This window comes from Notolepis coatsorum, assembly GCF_963971535.1.
Source record: "Notolepis coatsorum genome assembly, chromosome: 9".
In the NCBI taxonomy this organism is placed as follows: Eukaryota; Metazoa; Chordata; class Actinopteri; order Aulopiformes; family Paralepididae; genus Notolepis; species Notolepis coatsorum.
In genome coordinates this window covers 19,911,051-19,924,216 of record NC_140173.1, presented here as the reverse complement: position 1 = coordinate 19,924,216, position 13,166 = coordinate 19,911,051, and positions in this window count along the sequence as shown.

Here is a 13,166-nt window from a genome sequence, read left to right as displayed (position 1 = left end):
ATTTTTCTATTTACTATTATAATACAGTTAACCACTCTCTCCACCTATTCAAACAGAGCAAGAGCACAATACCATATTCACTTTACTGATGCACTAGCACTACCCATCAACAGTTAAAATAGCCCTTTACACAAACATTAAATAACAGACCTTTCATTACAATACTATAATAACAGTAGCCACTGCCAGAATAGTGACACATGTATCGCATGTGGTGAGCACACGCATGCATGCACAACGAAGACAGAAGATTGCGTTGTCTCAATCATTTTAACTATAAAATGAGCTCAAAGTATGAGCTCACTGACTGAAATTTCCAACAAAAAGCATCAATTGTCAAATAATATTGAACTAGACTAGATGTTTTTTAGGAAATTAGAAAGGGAACAACAACTTAACCCTTGTGTCTGATCAGATTCTTATTTTTTTGATAACTTTGCAGTGATTATGTTTGTAGCCAATGTGGCAAAGGTGAAAAACTTCAGCCCCAATCATAACCACCACATATTGTTTTTTGTTGTCAGATTTAACAACTCCTTTCAGAAAAGTGGGGGTGTGCCATCTGCCATTCCATTCGCCGCCTCCGCTGTCAATCAGTTGTATCGCCTGGTCCCGCCTCCACCAATCACACGCGGCAGCACGGCTCCATTGTGTGTGTGTGATCTGCGTGAGGGAGAGAGAGTCAGATAGTTCTCCAACTCTGTCGCAGACAGTGAAATCCTGGTTGTTCCCCACCCACCTAGGTTATCTAACTATCACGCTGCGCCGCCACCACAACTAGAAACAATGGCCTGGCAATTAAAAAAAAAAATTATAATAAAAAAAATATATATATTTTTTTTTATGTCATTTTTTTTTTCATCTGTGCAGGCCAGGCCACCGGGAAAACTCCCGGTGCTCCCGATGGCCAGTCCGGGCCTGGGTAGGGTTGGGCATCGTTTGGATTTGAACGATTCCGGTTCCGATTCCGATTCTCCATATCGATTCCTGTTCTAAACGATTCTCGATTCCGATTCTTTGAGGTGCAGGTCAAAACAGGTCACAGCTTATTTCGAAGGAGATTTTTTATTTTTTTTTTATTTCAAAAAGAAAATCATACTATTCACATTTTCAGTTGACTTGATACAGTTTAATTTGGTTGCTGTACTGTAACTAGGGTATTAAAGTAAAAAAAAAAGTAAAAAAAAAAAAAAAAAAAAATCGAAATTTAGAATCGAAATTCAAATATGTTACTTCCGGTTCCAGAACCGGAAGTTAGGAACGGGTTCCTATTAGAACCGGTTTTCGGTGCCCAACCCTAGGCCTGGGTGTGGGTTGACATGGAACAACACTCCGCCCACCCGGTGTCGCTATCCTCACTAGTGTGTGCTCCACTGCCACTCAGTAAAAAGCGCCTCACAAATAACCCCATGGTGATTGGCTCACTCCGTATATGGGCACAGTTTAGGACTCACTTTAAATATAAACAAGCCTCACCCTGTCTCCCAATTGCGTGTATCACTTCCGCAACGGATTTGATTTCCGGGGTTGGCCTGATTGGCCGCGACGGCCACGTGACACGCCGTGGCACGCCCCCGCGGCAGCCGCAGCGGCAAGCGCGCTGCTGCTGGAGTTCACTTCGCCTTTCACATCGCTGCCGTTTAATAATATTGTCGCGTTGGCGAAAGCAGGATGAGAGAGCGTAGATTTCAGTGTGTATCATTTAATCATTTAACATTTGAAAGGCATACATTGTTGTCATACAGAAGTACAGAATACTTTTATCCAAAATGCTTCTTACTGTTACTGTTAGAGACTGTGCTAGACAAATGAATGACTAATTCGGTCAGAAATAGCATAACTAATAACGTTAGTAAGCACTGCTTATATGCTTATTATGTCTGTGGGGTACAGTAAACGTTTCTCCCGGTACATTCTGAAGAGCACACCGCTGTATGTTGGAGAACCAGCGGTCTTCCGCCCTCCTCACTTGAGTGAGAGCAAAGCCGTGCGAGGGGGGCGGCACCTCGGCACAGCTCAGCCCTGTGTGACGCGAGCAGGAAGGAGGAGATGGGAGTCCTTCCAATCGGAATATGTTGTTTCTTTACACATATGTTGGATTATGAATATGTCTTTATAGCTACAAATGAATGACTAATTCGGTCAGAAAGCAGTAACACAACAGTTGCAATGTTGTGTTAATGCTTCTCGGCATAAGCCCCATAATAAGACCGTCTCTGGTTTGCTCCAGCGGACACCAGAGCTCAGCGATGCCGCTCGCGTGAGCATATTCTCCCCGCTGGTGATCGCAGCACGGAGGGTCGCGGACCAGCCTGGCAGCATAGCTATAAAGACATTCATAATCCAACATATGTGTAAAGAAACAACATATTCCGATTGGAAGGACTCCCATCTCCTCCTTCCTGCTCGCGTCACACAGGGCTGAGCTGTGCCGAGGTGCCGCCCCCCTCGCACGGCTTTGCTCTCACTCGAGTGAGGAGGAGCGGAAGACCGCTGGTTCTCCAACATAAAGCGGTGTGCTCTTCAGAATGTACCGGGAGAAACGTTTACTGTACCCCGCAGACATAATAAGCATATAAGCAGTGCTTACTAACGCTATTAGTTACGCTATTTCTGACCGAATTAGTCATTCATTTGTCTAGCACAGTCTCTAACAGTAACAGTAAGAAGCATTTTGGATAAAAGTATTCTGTACTTCTGTATGACAACAATGTATGCCTTTCAAATGTTAAATGATAAATGATTAAATGATACACACTGAAATCTACGCTCTCTCATCCTGCTTTCGCCAACGCGACAATATTATTAAACAGCAGCTATGTGAAAGGCGAAGTGAACTCCAGCAGCAGCGTGCTTGCCGCTGCGGCAGCCGCGGGGGCGCGCCACGACGTGTCACGTGGCCGTCGCGGCCAATCAGGCCAACCCCGGAAATCAAATCCGTTGCGGAAGTGATACACGCCTCCCAATTGCATCTAATGCACTTTTTACACCCTCACTCATGGATGCAGCATTTAAAACATGGGCCGGAAAGGGGCTAAAGAAGGTGAAGGACCTGTTTAAAGAAGGGCTGTTTATGTCCTTTGAACAGTTGGTAGGCGGGTATGACATTCCCTGCTCACATTTCTTTAGATATTTACAGGTGCAGGGTTTTGTAAAGAAATATTTTGCTTCTTTTCCTGTACTTGGCTGGATAAGTGGCTGGAGGGAGACCCAAAACAAAAGAGGATAGTGAGTTCACTATACAGTGATATCCAAGAGATGGCATCCCCATCACTGGACCGTATCAGGGAGTCATGGGGTAAGGATATGGGACTTGAAATCCCTGACGATTCTTGGCAATTGGCAATTAAAAGAATACATTCATCATCTGTCTGCATCAGACATGGATTACTCCAATTCAAGGTATTTCATAGACTACACCTCTCTAAGAGCAGACTAGTCGAGATCTACCCGGATGTGGATCCGACCTGCCCCAGGTGCCATCAGGCTCCAGCCACTCTCTGCCATATGTTCTGGTCATGCCCATCACTATCCCGATTCTGGCTTTCTGTTTTTGAAACTTTTCCTTCATGTGTGACAGGGAGATCAGCCCCAACCACTTGGTTGCAGTTTTTGGAGTGCTCCCTGGCAAAATTAGAGTGTCGCTCAATCAGATGCTGTGGCAGGGACGCGAGAAGGGGGGGTGCGGCAGGTGCGCTTGTAACCGAGGCTACTCATGTCACAGAGCGGAACGGCACTGCAGATTTACCCTACTCTTGGAATTCATTCAGATCGTCATAGGGGCGCTGTCTCGATAATGCAGTGTTATTATTAACAGCGTGTAGCCGACGCATGAACCGGTTGGGATTCGAATAGATGCGACCTGGAAGAGTCAACGCGGAACTGGAAATCCGTTGGTAAAAAAAATAGACACAGCGGCTGGGATAGTTTTGGACTTTTGGGACGCTGCATTCGCAGTAAAGGAATATATGAACAAGCCAGCAGAACTATCAAGCCCCCGGGAGGGTGATCGAAGACCTTTTGCATCATGTCGGCGATCATGTATGCGGGGAACGAATTGCAGAGGGAGTGTGTAACAGCCAGGTGGGGTAAGCTGGGCTGTGATGTGTGCATCAGAACGGTTGGGCAGCGGTTTTGATTGAAAAGTTTGATTGAAAAGTTTATTAACAGATTGCAGAATGGGTACAGTACAGTAGGCTACAGCTCAATACATACAATTGTTAAGGGGATGCAGACCAGAGAAAGACTTTCGTCTTGTTTACATCAGGGTCCTCCATTTTCAATTCATCATAGTATCCTCTAGTCAAGTGAACGAGAGTGTTGGTTATGACATGACAGACAGTGGAGCTGTTTGCAGATAGCGAGCATTTTGACGTGTTGCGTGGTGGCGATGTCTCGCAGACAATACAACTACAAGTATAATTATATAATATATATATTTTATATTAAAAAAGAATTATATATATATATATATAAAAAAAAAATGAATAAAAAACGATCGATATCTCAGCACCCCCACTCCCCGCGGAGTTCTCGCGTCCCTGCGCTGTGGCCTTCTCCTCTTTGTTGGCTAGACGCCTTATCTTGCTTAATTGGAAATCAGCCATTCCTCCATCACATCGACGCTGGGTCAAAGATGTGATGGCACACCTAAAACTTGAGAGACTTAAATACTCCACCAGGGGCTCTACCCAGAAATTCGTCCCAAGTTTGGCAGACATTTTTGGATTATTTTAATCTAAGATTCCCGGCTGAGGATGCTTAGGCATAAGACGGTGATTTATTAGATAGGCAATTTCTATATGGCAAGTGACAACCTGTATAAGAACAATGCAATTTTCTTTTATTATTATTACTATTTTTATTTTAATTTTAATTTATTTTTGTCTACTTTATTTTTCATTTATTTTAGGTATTGTGCGGTTATATGTAGTCATGTATTGTATGTATGTTTGTACGTATGTATATAATGTTGTTGAACCTTTAAAAAAACAATAAAAACTATTTAAATAATAATATGATCAACTTGCCGCCCCGCACCCCCCTCATACCCCCCATCCCCAACCCCCGGTGACATAACTCCCACTTCTACATTACAACAATAACTGTGAACCGGACTTGCATTTCTACACTATACACTATTCCATCCATTGCAACACCCCCCCCCCCTTCATCCATTAACTCAACTGGACTGTCACTGTACTATTTAGTTGTGAACTTACGTGCCCGACAGATAGACATCCAAAACAAGCACCCTTCCTTTTTAGAAAATTGATTTGGTCACAATGCTGCTTCTTCTCCATCTTGGGGCATGCTTCCAACCTGTGGCCCTCTTCACACAGCAGACAGGATCCTCTTGTTGGTGTATCAGGTAAGTCTCTCTCTTGTTGATTTTCAGAGTCAACAGATGCCACAGATGTAGCAAAACTGCTTCCTTTCTCCTGTATGCGTCCCTGTGATGCTTTATTTCCAGTCTTAAATTTTGACAGTGAGACGGCAGTGTCTTGAATGTCCCTGTATAGTGGATCAGACGCAATAGACACTTGTCTTTCAATGAAGTTGACAACGTCACTGAAACCTGCTTGACAGTGATGTTTCTCCTGATGCTTAAAAGCAATGTTTCTCCACCTTTCTCTCAGTCTGTATGGTAACTTCATGATTATTTCACGTATGTTTGATGGCATATTCATTTCTGACATGTAGCTGATGTCCTCCATAGCATTACAGCAGATGCGTAGGAATAATGAAAATGCTTGTAAAGCCTTGATGTCCTCTGATTTCACAGGTGCCCATCCGAATGCTATCTCCATATATGCAATGGCTATTTTCTGCTCATTTCCAAAACGTTCATGTAGAAGCATCCTGGCCTTTTGATAGCCCCTGTCAGATGGCATGTGTTGGCAGCTCTTCACTAGCTCTGGTTGCCCTCGAGTGTACTGCTCCAGGTAGTACAGGCAGTCCACACTGCTAGCAGCTTTTCCTTCCACTCCATGTTCAAAAGCTCTAACAAATGTGTTGTACTCAAGAGGGTTTCCATCAAAGACTGGTATGTCCCTGGGGGGTAGTGATAGGGAAGATTGCTGTTGCACGAGTAATGCTGTGATGTCATTTTGCTTCTGCATGATTGTGAAAATATTGCCTTGGTCCTCACTGTTTTGGATGGATTGCTGTGGTGGATGTACAGTGTGATGTAGATGTTGAGCTCTTTGTGGCATGCTTGCGTTGAGATTTGGAGCATACAGTTTTGTTCTGGTTCCTTGTGAAATGGTTTCCTTGCACCGTGCCCCTGTTCCTATTGGCATTGTAGCTGTAGTACTGAACCGATTGTATGGCACCTGTAGCTTCTGAGACTGTAATGGCATGGCTTTAGCAGCTTCTGTGTGTGGATTGTACTGGTTGTATGGGTCCTGATGTGATAAAGTTGGTTTTGCAGGTTTGCTGCCTCCTGTTGGTGGAAGTCTGTATTGTCGTATTGAATCCATTGGCTGTGCATCAATTGCCATAGAAGTTTTACTCCCTCCTGTTGGTGGATGATTGACATGATAGCTTGATGTTTGTGGAACGAATTGCACAGCTGAGGTGTTGAAAGCAGCCTTTTCTTTTGACACATACGAGTTCATTCCGTCTGTGACTCTACTTCCAATGTCCGACCCTCTGTTCCTGAGGACTGTAACCTTGGCTATCTGAGCAGCAATTTGACTTTGTGCTTCAAGCAATTCCTTTCTTTTCCTTACGTGTGCCTCCTGGGCTTCCAGCTGATGCTTTATTTGTGCCTCCTGGGCTTCCAGCTCATGACTTTCCTTTAAAGCCGTCTCCATTATCAGGAGTGCAGCCACTTCGGCCTGTGCCAGGATAGATGCGGAAATGTTTGAAGACATTGAGTGTCTAGTAGAGCTACCACGTGACACATTTGATTTACCACCAGTATTAGAAACAGTCATTTGGCCCAATACTATCCACATCCTCATTTCCATTTGACACAGCATTGAGATTTGAGCCATCATTATCCAGACCCTCATTTGCATGTGACACAGCATTGTTATTTGGACCATCCACAACCTAATTTGCATTGGCCACATTACTGATTTCATCACTCAACATGTGTGGGCGTGCATTGCCCCCTGTTTGCAAGCACCCATTTTTCCATTTTGTCAATGATCTGATTAGCATTATGCATGTGACTTTGAAACCATTCCGTTTGTTTGGACATTTCATCATCAGGCAATAAAGGCTTTAATGATTCATGCAACCTTATAGTCTCACCACATAATTTCCACAACATGTCATGCTTGATTTGCATGACAGAAATGTTTTCATTTGAACCCATCATTTGATCCAATTCTTTAGCCATTTTACACAATCGTTTTAGTCCAGAGTTCCTTTCCTTATGCAATAACATGATTTTTTCCTCCAATGCTTTGTAAGTGGGTTTAGAAAGCCTTTTGCCAAGTTCATTTTCCGTTTCATTTTGATTGACAGCTGCATCCATTTCAACGTTTATTTCCTGATTCCCCACGTTACTCATCTTTATATATCAAGCAATCGGCCCAGGCTTTATTTAGAATTACTATTGGGATTTGCTTGGATCCGTCACATAGAAACTGCACGACTAGCGAGAGAAGACATTGTCACATTGACATTGTGTGCAACGCAGGGCTGAAGAGCTTGTTTGCTTCTAGAATTGAAGGTCCGCTCTGTTCCGTGTCTATTATGAAATGACAATTGCGCGTTGACACACCCACTATGCAAAGCCTCTGTGCTCCACGTGCTTAAGCATTCTATATGTTTGCGGGTCTTGTGCAGTGGTCTCGTGGCACTGTCAACTAAAGCAGTGTTTCTCAACTGGTGGGTCGCGACCCACTTTGAGTGGGTCATTTTGTGTGTTTGTTTTTGCACTAACTATCTTTGTGAAAGTGGCTTCTCAGCTCTGGTCCAGCTGAAGACAAAACAGAGGAACAGATTGGACATTGAGCATGACCTCAGAATTGCTTTGTCTACCATCACCCGACCCCAGGCTTTGAGACTCTTGTCAGGAGCAAACAACATCCCCAGTTATCCCATTATTGCATGTAACTGCTTAACTGTTTCCACAAGAGGGCGCTATAGGCGCAAGGAGACGTAGCTATTGGAGCTGACGTCAGGTAAGAGGTATATAAGGGAATGTTCCCTCCCCCACTGTCTCTTCCTCCGTCGCCTCTCACGAGAGAAGGTCTCATGATGCATAAGCTATGTGTGAAATAATAAACCACGCCAAAGGCTAAAGAGAAGGACCTTGTCGTCATGACCAAGTTATTGTTGCTCCCCAGGTGACTCTGTCAACAGGTTATGGGCCCAGATCATGCAAGAGCGAAATAAGCAAGGGTATCAAGTTTAGCTGAAAGTATAGGCTAGGTTAGCACCGGGAGCACCGCGTGGCTAAGGCTAGGCTAACTAATCAAAAGAGGATGGCGACAAGAGGAAGGAGCAAATGGCCCTTGTTCAACGGAAGGGCAGAGGACTATGAGCTCTGGGAAGAGCGAATGTTGTGCTGCATGCACGGAGTGGGACTGAAGACGACGATCTTGGCGGCCCCCACGGGACCACTAACGGCGGAAGCGCAAGCCCAGGATATCAAGCAAAATGCCGACGCATACTGCGAGTTGGCACCACTCCGGGACGACACGAGCTTGGGGCTGATATTCCGTGACAAAAAAAACAAAGGCAGAGAGAGCCTAAAAGTGTTGAGAGAACACTACATCGGCAGGGGTAGACCCCGGATAGTATCCCTCTATATAACACTGACCACGCTGAAGAAAGCAAACACAGAGACTGTGACCGAATACGTCATAAGGGCTGAACAGATCATTACGGCGCTTACGAGTGCAGGAGAAGCACCGAGCGATGGACTAATGAGAGGACTACCGGAGATGTACAAACCGTTCACACTACTGGTGACACACGGTTCAGCAGACATGTCGCTGGGGGAGTTCAAGGCCAAGCTGCGGAACTTTGAGGCCTCAGAAGACACACACCCAGTAGCCGAGGAGGCGGGAGAGAGGGTACTGAAGGCCCGGGCGGCACCGAGAGAGAAGACCAGACCAGACCCTGATGGAGCTGGCGTGTTGGCGATGCAGAGAAAAAGGGCACCGGAAAGATAACTGCACAAAGACTGTTTGGTGTAGCTTCTGTAAAAGCACGGGCACACAGACAAAGCGCGCAGAAAGAAACGCGACCAGAGCGCTCGGTACGCGCATGGACAAGATGGCGGCTGTGGACAAGATGGTGGCAATGGTTGACGTGAGGTGAGTCGAGACGACGCCCGGAGAGCAGCAGGACGAGAGGACATCATCTTCGGGGCGCAGACAACGTACGTCACCCAGTCAACGCAGCAGCAGCAGGTCCAAAGGATGGGACTGATCGTGGACACAGGTGCGTCGTCCCACATCATCAACGACAGGAACCGATTCAAGAACTTTGACAGCACCTTCGAGCCGGAGAGACACAGCATGGAGCTGGCAGACGGGAAGCGCACATTCGGGTTGGCGCAGGGGAGAAGAGACGCACAGGTATGCCTCATAGACAGTGAGGGGCGCCGGTGTACAGTGACGTTGAAGAACGCCCTCTACATACCCTCGTTCCCACAATAACTATTCTCTGTAAAATCTGCTACTGCAGACGGTGCCAAAGTGTTCTTCAATGAAGGTAAAGATGTTCTTGTAGAGCCTAACGGTACGCAATTTAACATTGAGGTGTACAAGAGAATGTATTATCTACAAACAGAATGTAACGATAATGATATGTGTAATGTCAGTCACGATATTCAGACATGGCATGAGATCATGGGTCATTGTAATTACGAGGATTTACTGAAACTGCAAGCGGTGACAGAAGGCATGCACATTAACGGTGAAAAGCATATACCTAACAAGGAATGTGAAGTGTGTATAAAGGGGAAGTTCACTCAATCGAGGAACAGAGGTCCCATGGAAAAAGATAAAATACCACTTGAGCTAGTTAACACAGATCTAGCCGGTCCAGTAAGCAACGAGTCCATAGGAGGCTTTAGATATGTACAGTCTTTTACAGATGTGTGTACAGGGGCAGTGTTTGTTTACTTTCTCAAAGCAAAAAGTGACACATTCCAGGCCACGGAGAAATTCCTTGCAGATGTAGCCCCTTATGGCAACATAAGATGTTTGAGGTCCGACAACGGAACCGAGTTCACAAATAGAGTTCCAATCACTGTTGAGAAGGAACAAGATAAGACACGAGCAGTGGCATCGCGTGGGTAAAATAACAGGGGATGCCAAAAAAAGTTATTAATTTTTATTTTTTTTTATACTTAAGCCAAGCAGTCACCATACAGTATGGCTCTGTGGCATCAATCAATCAATCACGTTAGTTTGCATCCAAGCTAGCCTGATAACGTTAGTAACTTAGCATCCAACCCATGATGGGTTGCAGTAATAAACCATGACCATTCTCCTGATTAATTGAAAATGGGGGACCCTGATGTAAACAAGACGAAAGTCTTTCTCTGGTCTGCATCCCCTTAACAATTGTGTGTATTGAGCTGTACTGTATTGTACCCATTCTGCAATCTGTTAATAAAGTTTTCAATCAATCAATCAATCAATCATATTAGTTAGCATCGAAGCTAGCCTGATAACGTTAGTAACTTAGCATCCAAGCTAGAAACTGCTTCTTACCTGGCCAATAAACTGGTCCTCCTCGCTCCTCCTGGACAGATAGATTTGTTAAATCATAATATCCACAGTGGTGTGCTGTGCTGGTCCTCAGTAAATGTCCCGCCGGCGAAAAATAAGTGGCTAATAAAGTGTTAAATGTTTGATACACTAATAGAGGATTCGAACATGGCCTGCTCTGTTAATAAAATGTTCAATCAATCAATCAATCCCGCAAGGGGATGACGTTCAGACGTTGTCACGTGACTCACGTTAGATGCCAGTATGTGGATGCTAGAGTACTTTTCTGCCAGAGGGACCAGTGTTATCATGTGGAAAGTGCTTTATTAAGCTTGAATCCTATTGGCTAATAATTGGTTTTGGATGAATCATGTGGTGGATGCTAGGGAAAGACACCCCCCTCTTCCCCTCCTGCCTGAGCTGCAGTGACTGACTGAGCACAGTGACTGCCAGCCTGCCTCAGTGAGTCTGACAGTGTAGAAAGAGTGAGAAAATTCACAAAAATAATTATAACTGAGATGAAAAATAATGATTTTTGATTATGATTGTAAACTGTATAAAAAAAAAAGTGTGTTATGCTTACCAGCAGGACAGAGGAAAGCTTGAGTCCAGGTGTGAAAAAGGACTCTTTGTAGGGCACGACAAAGGAAGCCCCGCTTTTCTAGTCTACTATCCCAGTAAAGGGAAAGTGCAAAAACACAGACTTGTCAAATTTGTCACAAAGACAACATGTGAGAACGAGACACAGACAGAGGAGCCAGAGCTGGACTCCAGAGTAGGGTGTGAAGAAAGAGAGACACCACAGCCTAGTGTACTGAGCACAGACGTGCAGACAGACAGTCAACAGCCCCCAGAGGATGATGACGGGAAGCACTTGAATATGTCGAACAGTAATTCAATGTGTCTAACTCTAATTCCTTGTACTCTACTGTGTTCACGATAACGTTGTGTAACTCGCTGACCCGTCTTGATTCTCCATATCCTAATATTGACATTTAGTAGTGGGACATGGCGCTGGACTGTCGCCAGGGGGAGCTGGTGCGACGTTGGGCTGGCAAAGGACAGGTGAGGAAGAGACTGGCATGAAGGAGGAGCTAGATACACGGGATGCTCTCTTCGTCAATTTCCAGAGAAGCAAGCGGACGTGTGGACGAAGAGCTCATCATCACAAGGACACGCGAAATACGACTCGGGCCACGTTGTGGGAAAGTAACATCGTATGCGAAAGTTTAGCTTACCAGTATAGTGATTAGGGTACGTTTGAACCAAGAAGAAGACATACGACAGCCGGACTGCCCTGTTGATCCTCCACGTGCTGCGTTTAGAACGTATAGTCGGGAGAATAGTTTGGTCACACTGACTAAAGCTTAGCTTCAAGTATAGGCCTGTTAGCCCAGTTAGCTCACACGTCGCTCCACCGTCTTCCAGCCCCCGCAGCAGACACTGCAGCAGACGTCGCCGGACCGCACCCGCCTCCAGCATTCTCCTAGCCGACCACCAGTCCAGCGATTCGCCTGCCTAACGTCAGCCCAGCCAGCCCCCTTGCTATCACAGGTGACAACCACTGTACCGTACGACGGCCACCTCGCGTGGAGCAGGCCAGCACTCGGTTGGTACACTCACACCAGGTACTGTTAGCGCTCCAAGCGCCCTGGAACATTATCGGCGAACATCCTCTTTTTCGAGAGCATGCGCTCTAAGGGCGAAGAGGATAAAGTACTTTGAGCTGGCACGTGTACCAGTGACTAGGGGCGCCCCAACTTTATTATTTTGGTAATGCCGGCACTTATAAGGTATTTTGTTTCAGTGTGGGCCCACTCTATTGCATTTATTGTGCTGTGTTATCGTGCGGTGCATATGGCACCATTGTAGAAATAAGTGTTTCCCATTGTGTGGCTCCCGGAGCGTGCTGCCCCCTCCTCATTATTTGTACATGAAAAGCCTATTAACCCTTACGGGGACTTGTTCATGCAGATACATGTAACCTTCAGTAAAAGGAGAGGCGTATAAATGGGACCACTGTGTGCGTGTGAATTAATGTGCATTCTTGCTTAACACCCTTCTTTTTTTTTTAAATTAATGTACATTATTGTTTAACCCCTTCTTATCCACGGCCTATGTGTAATTGGGGCAGGTGCTCTGTACAGGTCTCCACCAGTCAACAAGGAAAGGTTCTGCTTTGGGGAGAAATTATATCATTTACCATTACTGCCACCGGGGGTGAGACGTATTAGGGGAAGTGTGGGTGTTTGGGGAATTACTACAGTCGCCCTGGAGGGCAAGAAGGACCAGCGTATAACCCCTAGGTTAGTAAATCCTAGGCCCCATCCGCTCCCTCTGCTAAATCCCAATTCTAGTCAGGGCTCTACAGTGCGACCATATTGCTCGCATATGCCCCTAAAAATATTTGTGTGCGAACCTGCAAAATCAAGTGCTCGCACGGCGTGCAAGTGGGGCCGGCGAGTGCAGAGTACAGCCTCA